The sequence below is a fragment of the Entelurus aequoreus genome, linkage group LG10, assembly GCF_033978785.1.
Source record: "Entelurus aequoreus isolate RoL-2023_Sb linkage group LG10, RoL_Eaeq_v1.1, whole genome shotgun sequence".
In the NCBI taxonomy this organism is placed as follows: domain Eukaryota; kingdom Metazoa; phylum Chordata; class Actinopteri; order Syngnathiformes; family Syngnathidae; genus Entelurus; species Entelurus aequoreus.
Window position 1 is genome coordinate 981,700 of NC_084740.1, and position 26,952 is coordinate 1,008,651.

The following is a 26,952-nucleotide window of genomic DNA, read 5'->3' on the forward strand; positions in this document are numbered from 1 at the left end:
ACAGCAAAAAATGACAACTTATTTCTTGAACTGCATGTATATTTATTTGGTTTTAATTAGGGCTTGGTACCGAATTTGTGACTTTTATAAGCACCGACCAAATTCCGTCTGTACTGCTGGGTATCGATTCACGTAAAATCAAACAGTGCCATATTTTGATATTGTTGTTACTCATGATGGTGGGTTGGTGGGGAAACGAGCACTCAAACAGCACTCCGAGCAGACTCAGTTGGACTGCCTCTCGGTAATGTTACAATATTCCATGCCAACAAAGCAAATACGCATGATAGAAAAATTTCACAGTATGTCTACACTTTTCAAAATGCGCTAGCTCTATTGTAATTTACATTGGATTTGCCATAGACGTGCTACTGATTAGCATTTACGTGGCAATTTCAACACCTCCACATATGGTAATACATCTAAAACTAAGATGCATGTTACAATCAAACAGCTGGTGTGTAATAAGTACAAAATTACAGTATAGACACTTTTTAGGACGCAACAAAAGACAAAATTTAGCTTGAAGGGGAACTGCACTTTTTTTTGGAATTATGCCTATCGTTCACAATCATTATGACAAGAACACACATGTCATACGTATATATATAAATAAATATATATATATATATATATATATATATATATATATATATATATATATATATATATATATATATATATATATGGGGACGGCGTGGCGCAGTTGGGAAAGTGGCCGTGCCAGCAACCTGAGGGTTACTGGTTCAATTCCCACCTTCTACCAACCTCGTCACGATTCGTGTGTCCTTGAGCAAGACACTTCACCCTTGCTCCTGATGGGTCGTGGTTAGGGAAATAGTGTCAAAGCGCTTTGAGTACCTTGAACATAGAAAAGCGCTATACAAGTATAACCCATTTACCATATATATATATATATATATATATATATATATATATATATATATATATATATATATATATATATACTGTATATACACACTACCGTTCAAAAGTTTTGGGTCACCCAAACAATTTTGTGGAATAGCTTTCATTTCTAAGAACAACAATAGACTGTCGAGTTTCAGATGAAAGTTCTCTTTTTCTGGCCATTTTGAGCGTTTAATTGACCCCACAAATGTGATGCTCAAGAAACTCAATCTGCTCAAAGGAATGTCAGTTTTGTAGCTTCTGTAATGAGCTAAACTGTTTTCAGATGTGTGAACATGATTGCACAAGGGTTTTCTAATCATCAATTAGCCTTCTGACCCAATGAGCAAACACATTGTACCATTAGAACACTGGAGTGATAGTTGCTGGAAATGGGCCTCTATACACCTATGTAGATATTGCACCAAAAACCAGACATTTGCAGCTAGAATAGTCATTTACCACATTAGCAATGTATAGAGTGTATTTCTTTAAAGTTAAGACTAGTTTAAAGTTATTTTCATTGAAAAATACAGTGCTTTTCCTTAAAAAATAAGGACATTTCAATGGGACCCCAAACTTTTGAGCGGTAGTGTATATATATATATATATATATATATATATATATATATATATATATATATATATATATATATATATATATATATATATATATATATATACACACACACACACACACACACACACACACACACATATATATATACATATATATGCATATACTGTATATACATACGGTTTATATATACATATATATACATATACTGTATATATATACATATATATATACATATATATACATATACTATATATACATACACACATACATATACTGTATATACATGTACACTACCGTTCAAAAGTTTGGGGTCACATTGAAATGTCCTTTTTTTTTAAGGAAAAGCACTGTACTTTTCAATGAAGATAACTTTAAACTAGTCTTAACTTTAAAGAAATACACTCTATACATTGCTAATGTGGTAAATGACTATTCTAGCTGCAAATGTCTGGTTTTTGGTGCAATATCTACATAGGTGTATAGAGGCCCATTTCCAGCAACTATCACTCCAGTATTCTAATGGTACAATGTGTTTGCTCATTGGCTCAGAAGGCTAATTGATGATTAGAAAACCCTTGTGCAATCATGTTCACACATCTGAAAACAGTTTAGCTCGTTACAGAAGCTACAAAACTGACTTTCCTTTGAGCAGATTGAGTTTCTGGAGCATCACATTTGTGGGGTCAATTAAACGCTCAAAATGGCCAGAAAAAGAGAACTTTCATTTAAAAAACTCGACAGTCTATTGTTGTTCTTAGAAATGAAGGCTATTCCACAAAATTGTTTGGGTGACCCCAAACTTTTGAACGGTAGTGTATACACATATATATATATATATACACATATATACGTAGGTACATACTTACGTACATGTACTCACGTACATATGCATACGTACATACTGTACATACGTACTCACTTACATGTTAAATTGTATAAATTATATAAATAAGCATGTATGACATTTTGCCAATAATGTTTCTCAGAAAAGTGTATCATCTGAAAGTTGGCATGGCAACAAAAGCAGTGAGTAAAATGTGTGTGATGCCAAACACTGGCTCATATTGTCACTTTACTAGAGAGGCAGAAGTAATGTGAAGGACTCAGTGAACATCATTTTAATGTAAACCAAGCCCTCAAGTCTCCCCTCAAATGAGGAGAGTAGCAAAAGGAGGGTCACTGAAGGTATAACTGAGGGTTTTTGGGACAGAATATGATAAAGCAGAGGTGTGAGGAGGATTGAGGCTGCAGGGAAAGAAAAGGAAAGGAGAGGAAAAGAGGAAAGGAAACTCCTACTTTCCTCTTGATAGGGCGAGCATGGAAGAAGACAATGTGGAGAAAGATAAATGAGTCAGTCAGTGATATCATGAACAGTCACATACTAATGAGGCCATTATAAAACACAAACACGAGCAAACCAAACTCCCCACAATATAGTGAGGGCTGGAGAAAACACGCATACAGTGGCATACATGACCTGGAGGTGGTTGTGTAATTGCAGTGTGTTTAACCCAGCCATGTGTCTGTTGTCTGGTCACATCACTGTCTTTTCCACAGACACACACACACACACATGCACACACAGATTATTACACTGGCATTCACTCCACATAGTCCCAACCAGTTATTCCCACACATTCCTTCATTTGCTCTGCAGGCAACCTCACTTGTAGATGTACTGTATGTGCATGCATTGCAAGTCCCTCCACATCTGTTATTGTGCTGCTTGTTGCAACTACAGTATAAACACATTTTCCGGACTATAAGGCGCACTTAAAATCTTTTTTTTTTCCTCAAAACTTGACAGTGCGCCTAATGTACGTAATAATTCCGGTTTTGCTTACCGACCTCGAAGCTATTTGATTTGGTACATGGTGAAATGATAAGTGTGACCAGTAGATGGCAGTCAAACATAAGAGAAACGTGTAGACTGCAATATAATGGCAGTCATACACAAGACATACGTGTAGACTGCAATATGACCCAAGTAAACTACATCAACATTTTATATGTTCCATTGAAAGTATAGAACATTACACAGGGCACTCGAAAATCTATCAAAATGTTTTAGTAAGACTTTGGTAAGCCATGAAGCCGCACCTCTTGATGGATTGTACTGTGCCTCAACATACGAGTATTATTATGGTGTGTGTATAAGGTATTATCTGGCGTTATCTTGCAATATTATGCAAAAGCAACTTGTCTTACCTTCTGATCTGTATTTGGGATCTGCATGAATCCTGAAAAATTGCGCGCATTCGCCTTTGTAGTCCGTAGTCGATAAGCTTCTTTTTCTCGATCTTCTTGTTATGGGACATTCATCCTCCGCTGTTGCCATTTCTAATATAAAGTATAGTGTAAAGTTCTTATTTATATCTGCCATGAAAGTGCTAAAACATACCGGTGTTGTGAGTTTACATTATTCAACCAAGGAACTTTAGTTACTAGAGAGTTTCGGTCGGACGGTTTTTCACGGGACACATTTCCGGCGGATGAGGAGATGCTGCTCCGTTATTGATTGAAGTAAAGTCCGAATGTCATTAAAACAGTTAGCTCCATATTTTGACACTTCTTCCACTCCAGTCCTTGCACGCTACACCGCTACAACAAAGATGATGGGGAGAAGACGCTGCCGAAGGTGAGCCACGTAAATAAGACTGCCCACAAAACGGCGCATCCTGAAGCGACTGTCAGAAAGCGACTTGAAGATGATCTGTAAAACATCATCTATGCAACATTTTGACCAAATAACCACCATTACATGTTATGTAGACCACAAGGAAGTGTTTTACATTCCTTTAATGCGCCCTATAATCCGGTGCGCTTTATATATGAAAACAGATCGAAAATGGACCATTCATTGGCAGTGCGCCTTATAATCCGGTGCGCCCTATGGTCCGGAAAATACGGTAAATTAAAAAAAAACATCTATCCATGCTAATGTTGTGTATGTTTCACACATGTATTGGATTACATTAGATGGCGCAGGTGTACCTAATGTAATGTTGCTTTGACAATTCCGGTTTTGCTTACCGACCTCGAAGCTATTTGATTTGGTACACGGTGAAAGGATAAGTGTGACCAGTAGATGGCAGTCAAACATAAGAGAAACGTGTAGACTGCAATATAATGGCAGTCATACACAAGACATACGTGTAGACTGCAATATGACCCAAGTAAACTACATCAACATTTTATATGTTCCATTGAAAGTATAGAACATTACACAGGGCACTCAAAAATCTATCAAAATGTTTTAGTAAGACTTTGGTAAGCCATGAAGCCGCACCTCTTGATGGATTGTACTGTGCCTCAACATACGAGTATTATTATGGTGTGTGTATAAGGTATTATCTGGCGTTATCTTGCAATATTATGCAAAAGAAACTTGTCTTACCTTCTGATCTGTATTTGGGATCTGCATGAATCCTGAAAAATTGCGCGCATTCGCCTTTGTAGTCCGTAGTCGATAAGCTTCTTTTTCTCGATCTTCTTGTTATGGGACATTCATCCTCCGCTGTTGCCATTTCTAATATAAAGTATAGTGTAAAGTTCTTATTTATATCTGCCATGAAAGTGCTAAAACATACCGGTGTTGTGAGTTTACATTATTCACCCAAGGAACTTTAGTTACTAGAGAGTTTCGGTCGGACGGTTTTTCACGGGACACATTTCCGGCTGATGAGGAGATGCTGCTCTGTTATTGATTGAAGTAAAGTCCGAATGTCATTAAAACAGTTAGCTCCATATTTTGACACTTCTTCCACTCCAGTTCTTGCACGCTACACCGCTACAACAAAGATGATGGGGAGAAGACGCTGCCGAAGGTGAGCCACGTAAATAAGACCGCCCACAAAACGGCGCATCCTGAAGCGACTGTCAGAAAGCGACTTGAAGATGATCTGTAAAACATCATCTATGCAACATTTTGACCAAATAACCACCATTACATGTTATGTAGACCACAAGGAAGTGTTTTACATTCCTTTAATGCGCCCTATAATCCGGTGCGCTTTATATATGAAAACAGATCGAAAATAGACCATTCATTGGCAGTGCGCCTTATAATCCGGTGCGCCCTATGGTCCGGAAAATACGGTAAATTAAAAAAAAACATCTATCCATGCTAATGTTGTGTATGTTTCACACATGTATTGGATTACATTAGATGGCGCAGGTGTACCTAATGTAATGTTGCTTTGACAAAGTAATTTGAGCCTGAGACTGCTAGTCTGCACCATACTGATGCAGAATGAGTCCAACACCAGCCAAAAATGCTAAAATGATATCTAAACCATAAATATAGGGAAAAGCTGATGCTGGTGTGTTGGACGTTGAAGCAGCTGTAAAGATATACCACAGAAGTCCGCTCTACTCGGTGTATGTAATCATTAAAAGTTGTTTGTGGTACATTCTATTGTATTGTTTTTATATAATATTTCTTATCTAAAAGTTAGTATTTCTTTTTAAAGGGCATGTTGAATGTTTAAATTGATTTAAGATATATTTTGAGTTAAGAGCTCTGTCACAGAACCAACTAAGCTTGTGCGTTGAGGTACTACTTTAATCATATTTCTTAGCTGCTGAAAAGTTGTTGACTATATACTCTTGGAGAAAATAGCTGTTTTTTTTTATCACCATTATCTTAAAATTAGCTTCATGAATTGTTTGCTATTTCTGAGCAAACTGTGCACCTGTCCAGGTCATATGTGTGCGTGAGTGGCAGGAAGAAAAGCTCCGAATATAGGACGGCCCATCCGTTCAGACATTTTTTGAAGAAAAAATAATAGCGTCTAATACTCGGGTCAATACGGTGTATTCAGCAAGTAACATTTTATGTCAGTGTCCCCAAAACATTTGCCATCAATTTGGTTCTGTTGGGGTTGATAAAATTGATAACATTTATGGATACCTTCACATGTTTTTTTTTATAGTGCATTAGTGCAATTTATATTCTTCTCGCTTGTATTTTAGATATTAAATCCTGGACGGCAGATAATGTGTTAAAACAAAACATGACGTTTAGTCATCGGCCCTGAGAGAAAACACATACACTACAAGTGCACTTGTCTTTTAATTATTCCCAAAGTCATGACACACACTCCCTGGATGGCATCTTTCCGTTTTTATGGACACTGTCTATGGAACAGCTTACCAGAGAACTTCAGGGCCTCAGAGAACGATCATTATTTTAAGAGCAGGCTTAGACTCACCTTTTAGATTTGGCTGTTAATTAATATTTATTAATTTTATTTCAGTTTATTCTCATTTTTTATTCATACTAGCTTTTATTGTGTCAATTTATTATATATTTACTGTACATTGTTGTCTGACCGGTCTTCCTCTCAGGGAATACAAGTCACTGGTCAATCCCAAATTCTTTCAGATGACATGTATGCTGAGTAAGAAGGACCATCAAGACAGAATAGGAATATTATCAAGTTTTACTAAAGCTTTAAGAGACCAGTCCTACAGTCTGTTAATAGCGGCATCTATCTATATATGATAGTATATATCTGTATCATGAATCAATTTAAGTGGACCCCGACTTAAACAAGTTGAAAAACTTATTCGGGTGTTACCATTTAGTGGTTAATTGTACGGAATATGTACTTCACTGTGCAACCTACTAATAAAAGTCTCAATCAATCAATCAATCAATCAAATCTAGAAGCGGTCTGAAAATCAAACGGGAAGAGACAACTTATTGAATACGAAAACAGTCCCCACCCTGCCTCGTTGTTCTAATACAGATAAGATAAGAAGGGAGGACTCCAACTCCCAGCTCTGACCAGGTCAGTGGCCTTGTGGTTAGAGTGTCCGCCCTGAGACTGGGAGGTCGTGAGTTCAAACCCCGGCCGAGTCATACAAAAAACGAAAAAAAATGGGACCCATTGCCTCCCTGCTTGGCACTCAGTATCAAGGGTTGGAATTGGGGGTTAAATCACCAAATGATTCCAGAGTGTGGCGCATTTTGCTGCTCACTGCTCCTCTCACCTCCCAGGGGTGAAAATGGGGATGGGTCAAAGCAGAGGACAAATTTCACCACACCAAGTGTGTGTTAAGTTCAAGTTAAAGTACCAATGATTGGTACTGGGAGGTGAGGGGAGCAGTGGGCAGCAGCGGTGGCCGCGCCCGGGAATCATTTTTGGTGATTTAACCCCAATTCCAACCCTTGATGCTGAGTGCCAAGCAGGGAGGTAATGGGTCCCATTTTTATAGTCTTTGATATGACTCTGTGTGTGACAATCGTTGGAAATTTAACTTTAACTTTGTTTCTGTGTGTGTGTGTGTGTGTGTGTTTTACGTCTGTAAACCGCTTTGTGTTGCATTTTTTTATGTATGAAAAGCCCTTGAAAATTATGTTTGATTTGGTTTGATATAATTAAAATTTTAGTCCTGATAACCACTTATCAGAAACATTTGCAACATTTTGACACTAATTAACATTTCTAGCGGTCCAATAGTTTTCAGAGTGGCCTCGTAAAAATGGATTGAATCATATTCTTTCTTTCCTGCAGGCATACTTGCCAACCTTGAGATCGCCGAATTCGGGAGATATTTTCAAGTATTTCTTATATATACACTGCCGTTCAAAAGTTTGGGGTCACATTGAAATGTCCTTATTTTTGAAGGAAAAGCACTGTACTTTTCAATGAAGATAACTTTAAACTAGTCTTAACTTTAAAGAAATACACTCTACACATTGCTAATGTGGTAAATGACTATTCTAGCTGCAAATGTCTGGTTTTTGGTGCAATATCTACATAGGTGTATAGAGGCCCATTTCCAGCAACTATCACTCCAGTGTTCTAATGGTACTATGTGTTTGCTCATTGGCTCAGAAGGCTAATTGATGATTAGAAAACCCTTGTGCAATCATGTTCACACATCTGAAAACAGTTTAGCTCGTTACAGAAGTTACAAAACTGACCTTCCTTTGAGCAGATTGAGTTTCTGGAGCATCACATTTGTGGGGTCAATTAAACGCTCAAAATGGCCAGAAAAAGAGAACTTTCATTTGAAACTCGACAGTCTATTCTTGTTCTTAGAAATGAAGGCTATTCCACAAAATTGTTTGGGTGACCCCAAACTTTTGAACAGTAGTGTATATACTGTATATATATATATATATGTATATATATATATATATATATATATATATATATATATATATATATATATATATATATATATATATATATATATATATATATATATATATATACATATATATATATATACATATATATATATAAACTCATTCGGCCACCGTGTTCAATGGAGAAGTCTGATCTACAAAATTTGCAGGCAACATACCCCTTCCCCTTCGAACTGTCCTGGATGAACTGAAATTATTTTTTCCAATCATTTTGTAACTTGCAAGCGTACTTCTTCTTCTTACTCGTCGTCGCCATGTCTCTTCTTCGTTCTTCTGCTTCGTCTCTGTTATGTTTTTGGACATTACTACTTGCCGTAGTTTTGAAGCAATACATGATGGGAATATGGATGTTGTGTGTCAGTGTATTAACGTGCCGGCTGGAATAAACACACGCTGAGAAATAGCTCCGTGCCTGCCTACTTTATGGGTTATGGATAAACCTACGGATAACAGAGACATACCGTATATCAGGGGTGACCAACGCGGTGCCCGCGGGCACCCGGTAGCCCGTAAGGACCAGATGAGTAGCCCGCCGGCCTGTTCTAAAAATAGCTCAAATAGCAGCACTTACCAGTGAGCTGCCTCTATTTTTTAAATTGTATTTATTTACTAGCAAGCTGGTCTCGCTTTGCCCGACATTTTTAATTCTAAGAGAGACAAAACTCAAATAGAATGTGAAAATCCAAGAAAATATTTTAAAGACTTGGTCTTCACTTGTTTAAATAAATTCATTATTTTTTTTACTTTGCTTCTTATAACTTTCAGAAAGACAATTTTAGAGAAAAAATACAACCTTAAAAATGATTTTAGGATTTTTAAACACATATACCTTTTTACCTTTTAAATTCCTTCCTCTTCTTTCCTGACAATTTAAATCAATGTTCAAGTAAATGTATTTTTCTTATTGTAAAGAATAATAAATACATTTTGATTTAATTCTTCATTTTAGCTTCTGTTTTTTCGACGAAGAATATTTGTGAAATATTTCTTCAAACTTATTATGATTAAAATTCAAAAAAATTATTCTGGCAAATCTAGAAAATATGTAGAATCAAATTCTTATTTCAAAGTCTTTTGAATTTCTTTTAAAATTTTTGTTCTGGAAAATCTAGAAGAAATAATTATTTGTCTTTGTTAGAAATATAGCTTGGTCCAATTTGTTATATATTCTAACAAAGTGCAGATTGGATTTTAACCTACTTAATCAAAATTCTAAAATTATCTTAATCAGGAAAAATTACTAATGATGTTCCATAAATTCTTTTTTTAAGTTTTTCTCTTCTTTTTTTCGGTTGAATTTTGAATTTTAAAGAGTCGGAATTGAAGATAAACTATGTTTCAAAATTTAATTGTCATTTTTTTCGTGTTTTCTCCTCTTTTAAACCGTTCAATTAAGTGTAAATATCATTAATTATTAATAATAACATAGAGTTAAAGGTAAATTGAGCAAATAGGCTATTTTCGGCAATTTATTTAAGTGTGTATCAAACTGGTAGCCCTTCGCATTAATCAGTACCCAAGAAGTAGCTCTTGGTTTCAAAAAGGTTGGTGACCCCTGCCGTATATAATAATCTCCTTTTCAGGTGAGAGAAGACGCTAAAGGCAGCGCCTTTAAGGCATGCCCCCAATATTGTTGTCCGGGTGGAAATCGGGAAAATGGTTGCCCCGGGAGATTTTCGGGAAGGGGCACTGAAATTCGGGAATCTCCCGGGAAAATCGGGAGGGTTGGCAAGTATGCCTGCAGGATACTTCATTCATTTTTTCTGCCTATCCTGTCCCTGCTTGCATCCATTCTCCTCGCATTTACTTCAATGACTCTCCTCTGTGTGCATTTGCCTCTAAACACATACACAGGTGGAAGTAGATACTGTAGGAGTCATGAATGGACGGATATACTCATGTACATGTGTAGCAGTCAATGCAAGTGAGGGGTCGGTGAGGAAGGGGGTGGGAGTGACGGAGCATGTGTTGGTGAAACGGATATTAAAATATTCCTTAGGCGTGGAGATAGCTGCGATCAAGGGAACAATGGAGCAAGATAATGAAAAGAAGAACAAAAGTAGTCCCCGTGTGTGGTGTATGCAACCCCCTCACCCCGCAGAACTCCCCCCATCCTCTATCCTTCCTTGTCTCCTTCTCTGCACTCATTTACATAGTAATCATGCTGAACTCTGCATGTGGGCTTCAGATGGACACATGGGTAGATGGATAGATAGCGAGATGGACAGACGGATGGATAGATGGATAGAAAGAAAATTACATGGATAGATGGAGAGTCTTTGGATGCAAGTGCATGTGTTTTTTTTCTGCCTTGCCTGATGAACAGAGGAGGTTGTCCTGGCAACGTGATGAGACGCAGATATGCAAATAAGGCAGGAGGGTGAGCTTACACACACACACACACACACACGCACACACACACACACTGCGGTACGAGTGGAGCTAATTTCACACATACGTCGTGCTGAGGCTGCAGCAAAAGTGTGCGAGTGCATGCCTCGTTCATACAATTTCTTTCCCTCCTTTCCATTCACTTCCAAATAATGCGGCCCCTGACTTTATTAACTCACCGGTTGGCCCGATCCAGGGCTGGAGCAGTAGATGGTGTACTTGCGGATGATACCATTTGGTTTATGAGGGGGTAACCAGGACACCACGACACTGCTGGCAGAGGAGGGCACAGCCTTGATGCCAGCTGGGGGGCCAGGGTCTTCATCGGAGAGAGAAAGCGAGGACACACGGAGTACAATGTCAGCACAGGAAAGAAGCAAAGGTTTTTAGTTTATTTAGTTTATTTTATTTAGTTTATTAAGGATCCCCATTAGTCTACACCGCAGTGGAGACTATTCTTCCTGGGGTCCAGGCAAAAAACATCACACAATCACAAAACAAAAGATTAAAATGCAGTACAACATGATCAAATAATAAAATGTTGTAATACAAAAATAGCAACAACAAAGAACCAAAAAAATAATAATAACTTCGAGTTTACATAATATTGTTCATACCAAAGATAAAAAGAGCAATATAAAAATAGATATATATATATTTTTGCAAAAAAAACCAAAAAAAAACAAACAATGGCCTAAAATATATACATTAGTGTACCAAAGACAAACAGTAAGTGACGAAAAAAGTTCCATCCACCATTTTCTACTGCTTGTCCCATAATCAATAAAATAGTCAATAAAAACAGTCATGACATTAGGTGCACTCTAAAAGTCTGCTGTTGGGCGTTAAACCACATTCAGTACCCTTACATTCCTATCTTAGTCAATTTGACATTGCAATTACAACATTTTAATATATTTTACAGCTGAATAATTCCAGGGGAAGAGCATTAAAATGAACCATGTACGTGCCGCAGGGGGTGGAGCTTTGACCATTTCACTAAGGCAGGAAGCCTCACCCACTGCTCCCCTCGGGCAAAGGTAATGATTAGGGTGATGCCCCGATCAAAATTTGTGGCCTCCGTGTTTTGGTCTCAGATCTGATTTTTTTGGCTTGAGACGCAGACCCGATCCTATTTGGAGGCCCAATCCAATACTTTGACTGCAATAATAATACTAATAATAGTAATTAGAGATGTCCGATAATATTGGGCTGCCGATATTATCGGCCGATAAATGCTTTAAAATGTAATATCAGAAATTATCGGTATCGGTTTCAAAAAGTAAAATTTATGACTTTTTAAAACGCCGCTGTACGGAGTGGTACACGGACGTAGGGAGAAGTACAGAGCGCCAATAAGCCTTAAAGGCACTGCCTTTGCGTGGCGGTCCAATCACATAATATCTACGGCTTTTCACACACACAAGTGAATGCAAGGTTTACTTGGTCAACAGCCATTCAGGTCACACTGAGGGTGGCCGTATGAACATATTTAACACTGTTAAAAATATGCGCCACACTGTGAACCCACACCAAACAAGAATGACAAACACATTCCGGGAGAACATCGGCACCGTAACACAACATAAACACAACAGAACAAATACCCAGAACCCCTTGCAGCACTAACTTTTCCGGGACGCTACAATATACACCTCCCCCCTCCCACCTCAACCCTGCACCCCCACCAACCCCGCCCACCTCAACCTCCTCATACTCTCTCAGGGAGAGCATGTCCCAAATTCCAAGCTGCTGTTTTGAGGCATGTTGAAAAAAATAATGCACTTTGTGACTTCAATAATAAATATGGCAGTGCCATGTTGGCATTTTTTTCTTGAGTTGATTTATTTTGGAAAATCTTGTTACATTGTTTAATGCATCCAGCGGGGCATCACAACAAAATTAGGCATAATAATGTGTTAATGCAACGACTGTATATATCGGTATTGGTGGATATCGGAATCGGTAATTAAGAGATGGACAATATCGGAATATCGGATATCGGCAAAAAAGCCATTATCGGACATCTCTAAAAGTAATAATAATATTAATGATGGATTACAATTTAAATAGCAATTTTTTAGACACCAAAGTAGGGTTGTATGGCATACCGGTATTAGTATAGTACCGCGATACTAATGAATCGTATTCGCTACTATACCGCCTCTAAAAAAAAAAAAACGTCCAACCAACCCCCCTGTCTCCCCGTCATCGTCACGTCGTGTAATTGCTGGTTTACGAGCAGACGAGCATGTTCGGCAGCGCACAATCACGGAGTACTTACAAGCAGACACAGTGTGTAGACAGAAAAGGGAGAACGGACGCATTTTGGCTTAAAAACTAAAGATAAAGGTGAAGTTATAACACTGAAACGCCCTCAGCAAGAGGTGCTTTAAGACATGGCTAGCTAGCTAGCGGCTGAAATCCAGCCCCAGTCAGCAGTGTTTTAGCTACTTCTAAATCACTAATCCTCGCCTCCATGGCGACAAATAAAGTACGTAAGTATCATCCCTTCAGGACGAGGAATAGCTAAACATGCTTCGTTACACACCGTAGCTCACCGGTGTCAAAATGTAAACAAACACCATTGGTGGATCCACACATGACATCCACTGTAATGATACCAAGTACAGGAGCGTATCTAGTCGATACTACTATGATTACATCAATATTTTTTGGCATCACAACATCTTCTTTCGTTTAAAAAAAATATATTATGTTTATAAACTCAGGAAAAATGTCCCTGGACACATGAGAACTTTGAATATGACCAATGTATGATCCTGTAACGACTTGGTATCGGATTGATACCCAAATGTGTGGTATCATCCAAAACTAATGTAAAGTATCCAAACAACAGACGAATAAATGATTATTAAATTTTAACAGAAGTGTAGATAGAACATGTTAAAAGAGAAAGTAAGCAGATATTAACAGTAAATGAATAATTCATTTTCTACCACTTGTCCTTAATAATGTTGACAACATAATAGAATGATAAATGACACAATATGTTACTGTATATGTCAGCAGACTAATTAGGAGCCTTTGTTTGCTTACTTACTAATAAAAGACAAGTTGTCTTGTATGTTCATTATTTTATTTAAGGACAAACTTGCAATAAGAAACATATGTTTAATGTACCCTAAGATTTAAAAAAAAAAATAAAGCCAATAATGACATTTTTTGTGGTGCCCTATATTTAGAAAACTATCGAAATAATTTTAGTACAAGTACCAAAATATTGGTATCGGGACAACACTATTACATTGTTTATGAGATCTCTGCTTCACTATATGTACTTTTCGTCTTTGCAAACCCTGTTCAAGAACAAATTAAGTTCGTAAATCGAGGTTCCACTGTAAAAGAATAGATGCATTATTTGGCGCATTTACGATATTTGTCTTTGGAGACAAGATGTGAGGGCTCAAAGTGGTAGCACTCTAAGAAGTATGGCAATATAAACACACTTACAGTGTGCACATATAGTCAGAAGGTCCTGGCAGGGCTAAGTCGTGAATCATTGCCATTTCAAGCCTTTGCAGCGGCAAAGTCAACAATTGCTCTGTTTGCACATCCCCGCCGTAAACTCTTCCCCATATGCCGCACGTACAACTGAGGGCTAAGAGATCAGACGGATAATCTCGAACGTATGTGAGGAGGTTGCCCCTGGACACAGCCACGGCCCGCACCAGCCTCCATGTGGTAAATACTTGCATGCACGCATAGTTAAAGAGCTTGCGCTGCTACTAAGAACGGCGATAGGAAGAGAGAATAAAGACATGACATTTCTTAAAAAATACCCTGCCAGCCTGCCTCTTCCCTTGCCGGAGCCCTCAGGGAGAGAGCGGAGAGGCGGATCCGGATGTAATCCACAACCCACCAGTGTAAGCACAAAATTAATTCTCTCTAAGCCACAAAGAATTAATCTCTCTCTTGTACGCCGAGACTTGCACACAAACAATAGCCCGGTTTCCCACTAACACACTCATACGAATACACACTTAAACCCCCCCCCAACAGCTTCACATGCACAGATCCACACCCTTAGGCTTGTGGAACACACGCACACACAGACTTTTTGGCTTCTTAATTCTCATTAGCACTGGTAATGGCACATCAGAGCACAAAGAGGTTTTAATCAGCTACCTCATCCTTACAAAGACCCCCTAACCACAGCACAACTGTGCCTCCCACACTGCTGCTAAAACCCGTGGAAAAAGACTATAGTGGATCTATTAGTGTTTGAAGATAAAATCAAGGTGTGGACTTACAGTCTTCTCGGGTCTGGAGGTACAGGACTTTGCTGCGCACGCCATCGCCAGCCTGAGTGTAGGCCAGAACCTGGATGCTGTAGTTGGTGAACTTCTCCAAGCCTCTTAGCTCCACCTGCTCCTTGGTGGTGGTGATGTTCTGCATCTCACCCCACTCTGACGTGCATTACGACAACAGACAGATGCTTTTTTTTGTTTTGTTTTGTTTAGTGTAGGACCCTCAGCAGCAGGTAGAAGTGGTAAACACACCTCCGTCCGGGAAGATCGGCCAAAAGACGACACGGTAACCCTTCAGAATGCCGTGCAGGGTCATCCTGGGGGGTTCAGCCCAGGAGATGACGGCCTCGTCCGACGTGACGGAGATGGCACGGACATTTTGAGGAGGCTGGCTGGGAACTGCAAGAAAAGGAAAACAAGTTAGACGGATGCATATTTAGTTACATCTAGTACAGCCTGCTTATTAGCGATTGAGCTGAATTATGCTAAATAAATAACAATTTACCAAGAAATTAATATTTTGTGCATTAGTAAAATAACAAAAAATATACAATTACAAATCGACTGTACATTTAAGTGGGATTTAGAAAATGAATGTGTTTATTAAGATTTATTTAGTCATTGATCTTTGCCTAAAATGCTCGACTCATGTCATAATTATGTAATTTGTGGTACTTTAAAATAATAATAAAAAACAACTATCAACTACAGTCGTCCCTCGTTTATAACTGTTTATTGGTTTCTGATAAACGAATTTCCGCAAAGTTGGAATCATTAATTATAGAATCAAAATAGGTGTTTTAACATTATGAGAGCCTTCTAGACATGAAAAAACACCCTTTTGTCACCTTTGCACTCTTTTAATGCAATATCGCACTGCTTAGCCAATCAGTGGCCACGATACTCAACAGCGCGCTCTGATTGGTTTGGTCTCCTGTTGTGGCCAATACTACTGTAGTATTGATATTTTTAGTTCATTAAGCCATTTCTATACTTGAAAATGCCTAATTTGGAGCAGAAATGTTAGAGAATACGCTTGGAAAACAACAACAAAAAAATAATCTACGAGGTGGTGAAGCTGCAATATTTGTAGCAAGGTGTAGCGAGGGATGACTACAGTAAAAAAAAAAAGATATACGGTGTGATTTTTTTGCATGGTGTGCAAAATTATTTTATTACTCTTTTTCCTAAAAACATTTTGATAACTAATAAATATGAACAATATAATTGTATAGGCTCCAGCATACACATTACCCTAATGAGGATAAGTGTTATACAACATGGATGGGTGGATAATATAATATACATTGTTTTTAGTATCTTTTCTTTCAGATAAAAATGGGTTAAAACATTTTTTTTCATAATTACACAATATACTGTACATATGTATAGTTTATATTTGAGGTGCTGTGTTTTATTAAGTGATAGATGCACCCTGTGGTTAATTGAGGCCCATTTTGTGTTAGACCACAGGCCACTATTTGAGAAAAAACATACACCAAAACAGACATTATGGCATTAATTATTGTGGGGAAATATAATTAAAGGCTCTTTTGGGCCTATTATTCTGCACTGGTTTATATTATGCAAGCCAGCCATTACAAAGTAAAATGTGTGAATTGCAATTGAATAGTACATTTTCCCCATTTCTGCAGGCCCCCTGCAAGCCAGGACAGGATAAACACCACAAATAATTTTGATGGACACTGAAGGTTAATTACTGAAGCCCTAATTGGCATTTCCGTCGCAAACCTGGCTTGCAAAAGAATAAAACGCCTGCCCGCGGCTTAAATGTATGGGACCGTCTCTCGCTCCACAACAGACTCACTCTGTTCGCTCTCATCCAGGTGTCGCTTCTGAAGCGTCGGCCTTTCAGGCTTTGAATAACACGCAGTGTCGACGTCGAACAGAAGTTGACTTGTGCGCAAAAAGAGGGCCCAGGAAGAGAGGAAGAAAGCAGACCGAAGGACAAGTGGGCAGTGAAAGACAGTGGCTGGGCCAAGTCTGCCACGGCCGACATTCTGGGCCGGAGATGGAGAGGATGACGGATGAAGCGAGGAAACTGGGCTTTGCATGAATAGACCTTTGGGAAACGGTACTCGTAATCACATTTTTCAGTATGAGAAGTAAAGTTGTGCTACACCTGGGCAGCTTCATGATATTACAGTATTACTCAATGGCCCCTTCATTTGATTATTATCATTGTTTCCCAACAAACTGATGGAAAGCGTGTTTGGATTCAGAAGTCAAAGTGACAGTCATATATTCAAGTTCAGCTAGTGTAGGATTTTAATTTGACAAAAATATAAGGCTTGGAATAGCTTGTTGCATCAGATATTATCATGTTAAAATCTGCATTTGCCAGCCTTACATTTTTTTTCTGGCAAAATTGAAATACACTTGTTAATAAAGATGAAATCTTTCACTGATGCAGATCACTCACTGGCTATCGCGAGCCATTAAAATGACGTCTCAAGCAAAAAAACAGTGTCACCATTTTTCTATTTGCAGTAAAGTATTTTGCTATGTAAAAACAAAGATTGTAGATTTCACCATAAAAAAAAAACTGGCAGTTCAGTCGTCAGAAATGTGCCATGAAAATTACAGCAGTACAGTTTTTCAATTTATAGTGAAGCACTGTAAAAATAAACGACCCTAGATTTTACCGTAAAAAAAAAACTGGCAGTTCAGTCGTCAGAAATTTGCCATGAAAATTACAGCAGTACAGTTTTTCCATTTATAGTAAAGCACTGTAAAAAGAACAATCGTATGATTTTACCGTAAAAAAAACAAAAACTGGCAGTTCAGTCGTCAGAATTTTACCCAAAAATAACAGAGTCCCCGTTTAATGATTTAGAGTAAGGCACTGTAAAAACAATGATAGCACATTTTATAGTAAATAAACCTGGTAGATCAGTTGCTAGAATTTGACTGTGACAATAACAGTGGTACCATTTTTCCATTTGGAGTAACGCACTATGAAAACAATTGTACGAAAATATTGGCACCCCTGCATTTCTGTTAGATAATGCACCACTTCTCCCAGAAAATTGTTGAAATTACAAATGCTTTGGTATTCACATGTTTATTTCTTTTGTTTGCATTTGAACAACACAAAAAAAATCCCCCAAAAAGCCAAATCTGATATTATTTTACACAGAACTCCAAAAATGGACTGGGCAAACTGATTGGCACCTTTTCAAAATTGTAAGGAATAGTTGTATTCTTAGCATGTGATGCTCCTTTAATTTTTAATTAAACTCACCTGTAGCAAGTCATGGGTGCTGGCAAAATAGAAATCACACTTGCAGCCAGTTAAAATGGAGAAAAGTTGACTCAGTTGTGTGTACCATGGAGAAGAGAAAGGAGAGCAAAGAACTCTCAGAAGATTTGAGAACCAAGATTGTGGATAAGGATGGACAATCTTGAGGCTACAAGTCCATCTCTTGAGATCTAAATGTTCCTGTGTCTAGTAGCAAGGTGGAAGAAACTCATTGGTGGTTACAGGAAGCGATTAATTTCAATTATTTTTTTCCAAAGGGTGTGCTACCAAATATTAAGTTGAGGGTGCCAATAGCTTTGTCCAGTCCATTTTTGGAGTTTTGTGTAAAATTATATCAGATTTGGCTTTTTTTTTTGTGTGTGTGTTGTTCCAATGCAAACAAAAGAAATAAACATGTGAAAACCAAAGCCTTTGTAATTTCAACAATTTTCTGGGAGGAGTGGTGCATTACAGTCGTGGTCAAAAGGCCTCACTTTTTCTCCTCCAAACATATTGCTGGGTATTGTGGCCAAAAGGCTCAATTTGTGTTTCATCTGACAACAAAACTTTCCTCCAGAAGGTCTTATCTTTGTCCCTGTGATGTCAGATGAAACAAAAATTGAGCTGTTTGGCCACAATACCCAGAAGATATGTTTGGAGGAGAAAAGGTGAGGCCTTTAATCCCAGGAACACCATCCCTACCGTCAAACATGGTGGTGGTAGTATTATGCTCTGGGCCTGTTTTGCTGCCAATTGAACTGGTGCTTTACAGAGAGTAAATGGACAATGAAAAAAGAGGATTACCTCCAAATTCTTCAGGACAACCTAAAATCATCAGCCCGCAGGTTGGGTCTTGGGCGCAATTGGGTGTTCCAACAGGACAATGACCCCAAACACACGTCAAAAGTGGTAAAGGAATGGCTAAATCAGGCTAAAATGAAGGTTTTAGGATGGCCCTCCCAAAGTCCTGACTTAAACGTGTGGACAATGCTGAAGAAACAAGTCCATGTCAGAAAACCAACACATTTAGCTGAACTACACCAATTTTGTCAAGAGGAGTGGTCAAAAATTCAACCAGAAGCTTGTGGATGGCTACAAAAAGCGCCTTATTGCAGTGAAACTTGCCAAGGGACATGTAACCAATTATTAACATTGCTGTATGTATACTTTTGACCCAGCAGATTTGGTCACATTTTCAGTAGACCCATAATAAATTCATAAAAGAACCAAACTTCATGAATGTTTTTTGTGACCAACAAGTATGTGCTCCAATCACTTTATCACAAAAACATAAGAGTTGTAGAAATGATTGGAAACTCAAGACAGCCATGACATTATGTTCTTTACAAGTGTATGTAAACTTTTGACCACGACTGAAAAGTGCCAATATTTTTGGCCATGACTGTATATTTTACATTAAAAAAACTGGCAGCTCAGGCACCAGAGATTTGCCATGAAATTTACAGCGGTACAGTTTTTCCATTTACAATAAAGCACCGAAAAAAGAATGGTCGTAGATTATACGGTAAAAAACTGGCAGCCTAGTCACTAAAATGTACTCTTAAATAAACTGTCAGCTCAGTTGTTATAATTTGTGTTTGACACCTGTATGCTTGACATTTTATTCCTTTACTGTACCGAAAATGAACTGAACCATGACCGTAAAGTACTGTACCGTTATTATGTGTCATACCATTTCCCCCTTAGCTACATGTGTAAATAAATGTGCAGGTATGAGGAATATGTGCGGTCCTACAACTGTGAACAGTGTTTATTTGTAGGAGGATGAATGATTCATAAGACACCCAACAATGGAGAGAGTAAAAAAAAAAAAAACACCCCAAGGAGAAGTGGATGAGGGTAAGGGCCAAAGGAAGACAGGAGGAAGGGAGTTAAAAGCAGAGGAAGGGCAGAAAAAGATGAAAAGGGGTGCGGAGAAAGAGAGACAATGCGCTCAGCTGTGGATAATTACAGCAGGAAGCAAGCCGAGAGGAGAGACGGACCGACAGAGAGACAAGCTAATTATAATTATTTTTAGTATGCTTGTTGTTATCACTATTATCATAATGGCTGTCAATATCACTGTCGCCATGGTGACCACGCTGCCTGCTCTGGACCAATGGGGTTCGGCCAACTGTGCATATATTGTGTGCGTATTTGCATGATGAGAGGACGTCTGGCAGTGATAATATATGAGGAAGATTATGTGATGCGGTTTGTTCTGCGGGGGGAAAACTGGAAATATTATAACAACTCTGAATGGGAGGTAAAAACAACAACACTTGTTTGGTGGGGGAAATGCCAAGTGATGCACATATTTTAGTACTGAACAGCAAATGTTTGGTATTGTTGAGTCAAAAAAAAAAACTTAAATAAGGTCAGTTGTAAATATATTCCAGTTTAATCAGCTGGTTTTTGCTATGTGTCATGAAAAGCTTGAAAAGCTTAGTTGTTGTTGGCACAGAGTGAACTTCGAATGGGGGGAAAAAAAGATGGAGCGACACGACACAGTTTAGGCGGCGAGAAAGCGACACAGAACGTGCAGTAAGTAGTGTGAGTCAAAGCTGGCGGACGGCCAACGGTTTCCTCTTCCTGTTGCTCAAACGGCGTCATGCTGTTTGCAAAAGCATCAATTATGACTGCTGGTCATGAAATGGCTTGTTGTTTTAGGGAATAAGCTTTTCATTGTCGTTTGCAGTGGTGTGGAAATACACTTGATTTCAGTGGGAGGTGTTTCTAATGTTTTGTCCTCTCGTGTAAAACAGGAAAAATATTGTTTGATCACAATTGCTAAATTTTTTTTGGATTACACAACTGTTGTGGCATAGTGGATGGGTACCTTTCACATTCGAATCGGCATGGTTCCAATTCCTGGTTCCTTGGAATCGATACCGGTACCCGATGGTACCAATTTTCAGTACTTCTTTGTGTGTTCATGTGGGAATCATATATAAAATATATTTTTTAAATTTTATTCAACACTGAGCTGATCATTATAACTGTTCTGTCCAGTTGTCATATCTTAATTTCTTACACTTCATTTTTTGCAAATATGCATTCATATTGTACTTGCACTAGGTGTCTTGCTGTAGTCAGGAAGTAATCTGTTGGCATTAAGTTGAATGTGTCAGTCTTGTCTTTTGTTGAGCCCTACAAAGTGTTTATACTGTAAGCATTGTACTTATTAGTAGGGATGTTCCAATCAGGCTCTTATGCTGCCTATTCCAATACTTATCATCCATCAGTGAGATCCGCTGATACCAACACCAATACCGATCACATTTATTTATGGTGTATATAGTCGTGGTCAAAAGTTTACATACACTTGTAAATAACATAATGTCATGGCTGTCTTGAGTTTCTAATAATTTCTACTACTCTTATTTTTTATGTTTCATCTGACCACAGAATGTTCCTCCAGAAGGTCTTATCTTTGTCCATGTGATGTCAGATTAAACACAAATGTAGCTGTTTGGCACAATACCCAGCAATATTTTTGGAGGAGAAAAGGTGGGGCCTTTAATGCCAGGAACACCATGCTTACCGTCAAGCATGGTGGTGGTAGTATTGTGCTCTGGGCCTGTTTTGCTGCCAATGGAACTGGTGCTTTAAAGAGAGTAAATGAGACAATGAAAAAGGAGGATTACCTCCAAATTCTTCAGGACAACCTAAAATCATCGGCCCGGAGGTTGGGTCTTGGGCGCAGTTGGGTGTTCCAACAGGACAATGACGCCAAATACACGTCAAAAGTGGTAAAGGAATGGCTTAATCAGGATATAATTAAGGTTTTAGAATGGCCTTCCCAAAGTCCTGACTTAAACGTGTGGACAATGCTGAAGAAACAAGTCCATGTCAGAAAACCAACACATTTAGCTGAACTGCACCAATTTTGTTAAGAGGAGTGGTCAAAAATTCAACCAGAAGCTTGTGGATGGCTACCAAAAGCGCCTTATTGCAGTGAAACTTGCCAAGGGACATGTAAGCAAATATTAACATTGCTGTATGTATACTTTTGACCCAGCACTTTGCTCACATTTTCAGTAGACCCATAATAAATTCATAAAAGAACCAAATTTCATGAATGTTTTTTGTGACAAACAAGTATGTGCTCCAATCACTCTATCACAAAAAAATAAGAGTTGTAGAAATGATTGGAAACTCACGACAGCCATGACATTATGTTCTTTACAAGTGTATGTCAACCTTTGACCACGACTGTATATTCATAGTGGTACAGTATTAGCACAATATTTTAAGTAGTTACTTTACCTATTTTATTGCATAAAATAGTTTGAGCTATACAAACTCAATAGTACAGTACAAAATTGTTAATCTACTACTCACTTGAAGGTGTCATATTATGATTTGTTCTACAATTAAAACACTTGACATGTAATGGTGATTATTATCCATCCTATCTTGCTGATTGTATTGTACCATATATTCCCCGGCCAGAAATCTGCGTTCTAAGAACTCCGGCTTATTAGTGATTCCCACAACCCAAAAAAAGTCTGCGGGCTTTAGAGCGTTTTCTAATCGCGCTCCAGTACTCTGGAATGCTACCTCAGTTGAAGCAGTTAAGTCCTATCTTAAAACTCATTTGTATACTCTAGCCTTTAAATAGACCAATTTTTAGACCAGTTGATCTGCCGTCTCCCTTTTCTGCTATGTCCCCCCCCTCCTGCGTGGAGATGTTATCAGGTGACCACGGATCAGCCTCCACGGAGGATGCGCTAGCTGTTCTAAGTCAGGACCCGGGGTGGACCACTCCTCTTTGCATCAGTTAGTGACGTCTCTGCACTGCTGACTTGTCAAGATGATCCCCTGCTGGCCTCCCAATGAACTGAACTTTAACATTATGAAGTCGGGATCTGGGTGGGACCACCCCTTATGCATCAGTCGGTGACGTCTCAGCGCCCTGACATGTCTACCTGCAAGAGACCCCACTTTCGACTGGACTCTCACATTATTAACCGCAGGCTGGCTGAGTAACAACAATATGAACGTTGCACGGAAAATTTCTCTGCCAGTTTCTGCATCCCACGGGGATTCTTCTTTTGTGTTTCTGCACCTGCGGTTCCCACACAAGGTTGCAACATTGTTTGCCAACACGGTCTGCTCTCATTTTCTCGCACATTTGACCGTCTGATGTTCTGTGTACCTACACTCTGTCCTCCTCCTGTCTAGACCTGCTGTGTGTGTGTCTGTGGGTGGGTGCGTGTGGTACACAGAACATCAATTTCCACAATTCTATTAGCCCGGGTCCAGTGGAACCGGACATGTTATATGTAATAGAAATGTGTAGGGGGGTGTATGGTGTGTGGTCATTAAATATGTATTCTGATATATGTTCTTCACAGAAAATGAGCCAAAGTCAGTGAGTCTCAGTTTGAAAAATTAATTAATTGTATCCTTTTTCTTTTAATAAAAAATGAAAACGGGTCCCACAGACCCGAACACCACACAAGGGTTAAACACTGGTCCGTGTCTTTAGTCTATGTTGCGTTAACATTTGAGCTCTAGTAAACCGAATCACAGCAGAGTTCACTTAACGGTCCACTTGTTGGATGGGTTCGGACAATTGCATTCACACGTGACCAAACAAACAGTACCAGCAAAGCAAAGGCACCAGAGTTTGTTTTATCCGAACGCTACATGACAAGGAGCGTGATTGATTCTTACCATCTTCTAGTGTGGTGGCGTTGATCTCAGAGCTGGAAGGCCCGGTCCCGGCTCTGTTGAAGGCCTGGACCACCACGCCGTACTGGGCAAACTTCTTAAGGTTGTCTAGTGTGTACACTTCGCTGTCGCCAGTCGCCTTCATCTCCACAATGCTGTACTGGCCATTGCTGCCTGGGCCGTTCTCTCTGTAACCGATCTGGTAACCCCGGATTACTCCATTTTGAAGATCCTTCCTGGGAGCCTGGCGGGTTGGAATGAGGTATAAGTTGTAACGTTAATTCTCAGAGTGATAAATATTACGGATGTTCCGATTAACATCTTCGGTCTACAATCCGATGATTTTGAGTCCCAAACCAATTTTTGGACAATAAATCAAAAATGTGTTACAGCAAGTTTGAGTTTGAGTTTGAGTTTGAGTTTATTTCGAACATGCAAGCATACAACATGATACATCACAATTTCCAGTTTCTTTTCAACATGTTCGAAAAGGAGTAGGAAGAAGCAGAGCTTATTTAATCCTACCCCTTTTCTTTACATAACAGTTGCAAAACTTTTTGTTCACTTCCTGTTCACAATTTTTTCACAATAAACTCCATAAGTAATCACAATAAAAATAAATAAATAAATAATAGTAAGAATTTAATAATAATAATTGGTGAAGTAAGTCATATTTCATATGATGAGATAAGTAAGATTACTTTAAGAATGAATGAATGGATGGATGAAATAAATTGAGAATGTTTGTCATGGTTCTTCTTCTTTGTACTTTGTAAACACTTTAAGTTTGAAGAGTTTCTTGAAGTGGATCATATTAGTACATTGTTTGATTGCTTTGCTTAATCCATTCCATAATTTAATTCCACATACTGATATACTGAAGGTCTTAAGTGTTGTACGTGCAAACAAATGTTTTAAATTACGTTTTTCTCTAAGATTATATTTCTCCTCTTTTGTTGAGAAGAATTGTTGTATATTCTTGGGTAGCAGGTTATAGTTTGCTTTGTGCATAATTTTAGCTGTTTGCAAATTCACTATGTCGTGGAATTTCAGTATTTTTGATTCAATAAATAAAGGGTTTGTATGTTCTCTATATCCAACATTATGTATTATTCTAACTGATCTTTTTTGTAACACCGTTAATGAATGAAGTGTACTTTTGTAATTATTTCCCCATATTTCTACACAGTAGCTCAGATATGGTAACACTAGTGAGCAGTAGAGAATATGAAGGGATTTTTTGTCTAGAACATGTTTTGCTTTATTCATTATTGACGTGTTTCTTGCAACTTTATGTTGTATATTTTTTACGTGAGATTTCCAGTTCAATTTATCATCAATCATTATACCTAGAAATTTGGTTTCGTTTACTCTTTCAATTTCTATTCCGTCTATTTGTATTTGTGTTTGACTTTCTCTTCTACTGTTACCGAATAGCATTATTTTAGTTTTACTAAGATTCAACGATAGTCTGTTTTTGTCAAACCATCTTTTTAATTTGTTAATTTCTTCTGTTATTATTTGTATTATCTCCTGTGTGTTCTCTCCTGAACAAAACGCTGTTGTATCATCCGCAAATAATACTAACTTTAAATCTTTTGTAACTTTACAAATGTCATTTATATAGAGATTGAATAATTTAGGTCCTAGTATTGATCCCTGAGGTACACCACAGGATATATTTAGCGTTGTAGACGTGTGTAACTAAAGTAAACACAAAAATTACATTTTATAAGGCTTATCTTATTAAATGTAGACATTTCTAGTATTGTTGTAAATCAGATGATGTAGTAAGTGTTTGTTGTATTGAATTCTACCAACAATTTATTTTAAGAAAATAAAGTGGCTCGTGCAAATTAACTAAACAAAAGCAAAAACTACTATTGGCTCCCATTTAAATTGTTTTGGTTTTGGTCTTAAAGCATTTATTTTTTACTCCTTGAGATTTCATTTAAACAATAACAAAAACAACCAAAAATATGTTTTTGCAGAAATAAAAAACGAGTACAAGAAAAATATTGATTTCATCACTTTAGTATCCTTTTTGTTGCGGGGTTCTTCTTCAATCCTCACAATTAAGGGCAAAAATGGCAAGTCAAAAGAAATAACTTAAAAGTGGTTATTATTTCTCGCCAACGGTGAAAAAAAATAGGTAGAAAAATACAAAAATGGTGAAAGTGTACAGAAAAAAATCACAAAGGTATTTAGCAGAAATATTTACAAAAATAAACAGTATTTCACTTACTGTGTGATGCTTGAAGTCTATTACCTTCTTTGTAAAAGTAGACCAAATCCCAAACAATTCTCCTCAGCTTCCAACACCCACGAGCTCCAACCCAACACACCCTAAATGCCAGGTTCTTTTTATATTCTAGGCCCCTCACCCGGAGCAATAAAAAAAACACAAAATCTTCAATTAAGCAAAATATAGGTTGAAGAAACTATTAATCTTCTTTTTTCAGAATTTATGAAAACTATATATAAAAAATAAATATGAAATGTACAGTGACTAAATGTCATCCTGTTGAGGTTGAGGTGGGCGGGTTTGGTGGGCGGGGTTTGGTGGGCGGGCGAGGTTTGGTGGTGCGGGGGTGTATATTGTAGCCCGGAAGAGTTAGGGATGCAAGGGATTCTGGGTATTTGTTTTGTTGTGTTTATGTTGTGTTACGGTGCGGATGTTCTCCCGAAATGTGTTTGT

The 26,952-nt window shown here is 38.1% G+C and overlaps 1 pseudogene; it reads right to left on the reverse strand.

Annotated features, from left to right (window-relative positions):
• The window catches only part of LOC133659095 (cell adhesion molecule DSCAML1-like), an 80,946-nt pseudogene that overhangs the window by 41,059 nt on the left and 12,935 nt on the right, over positions 1–26,952 (reverse strand).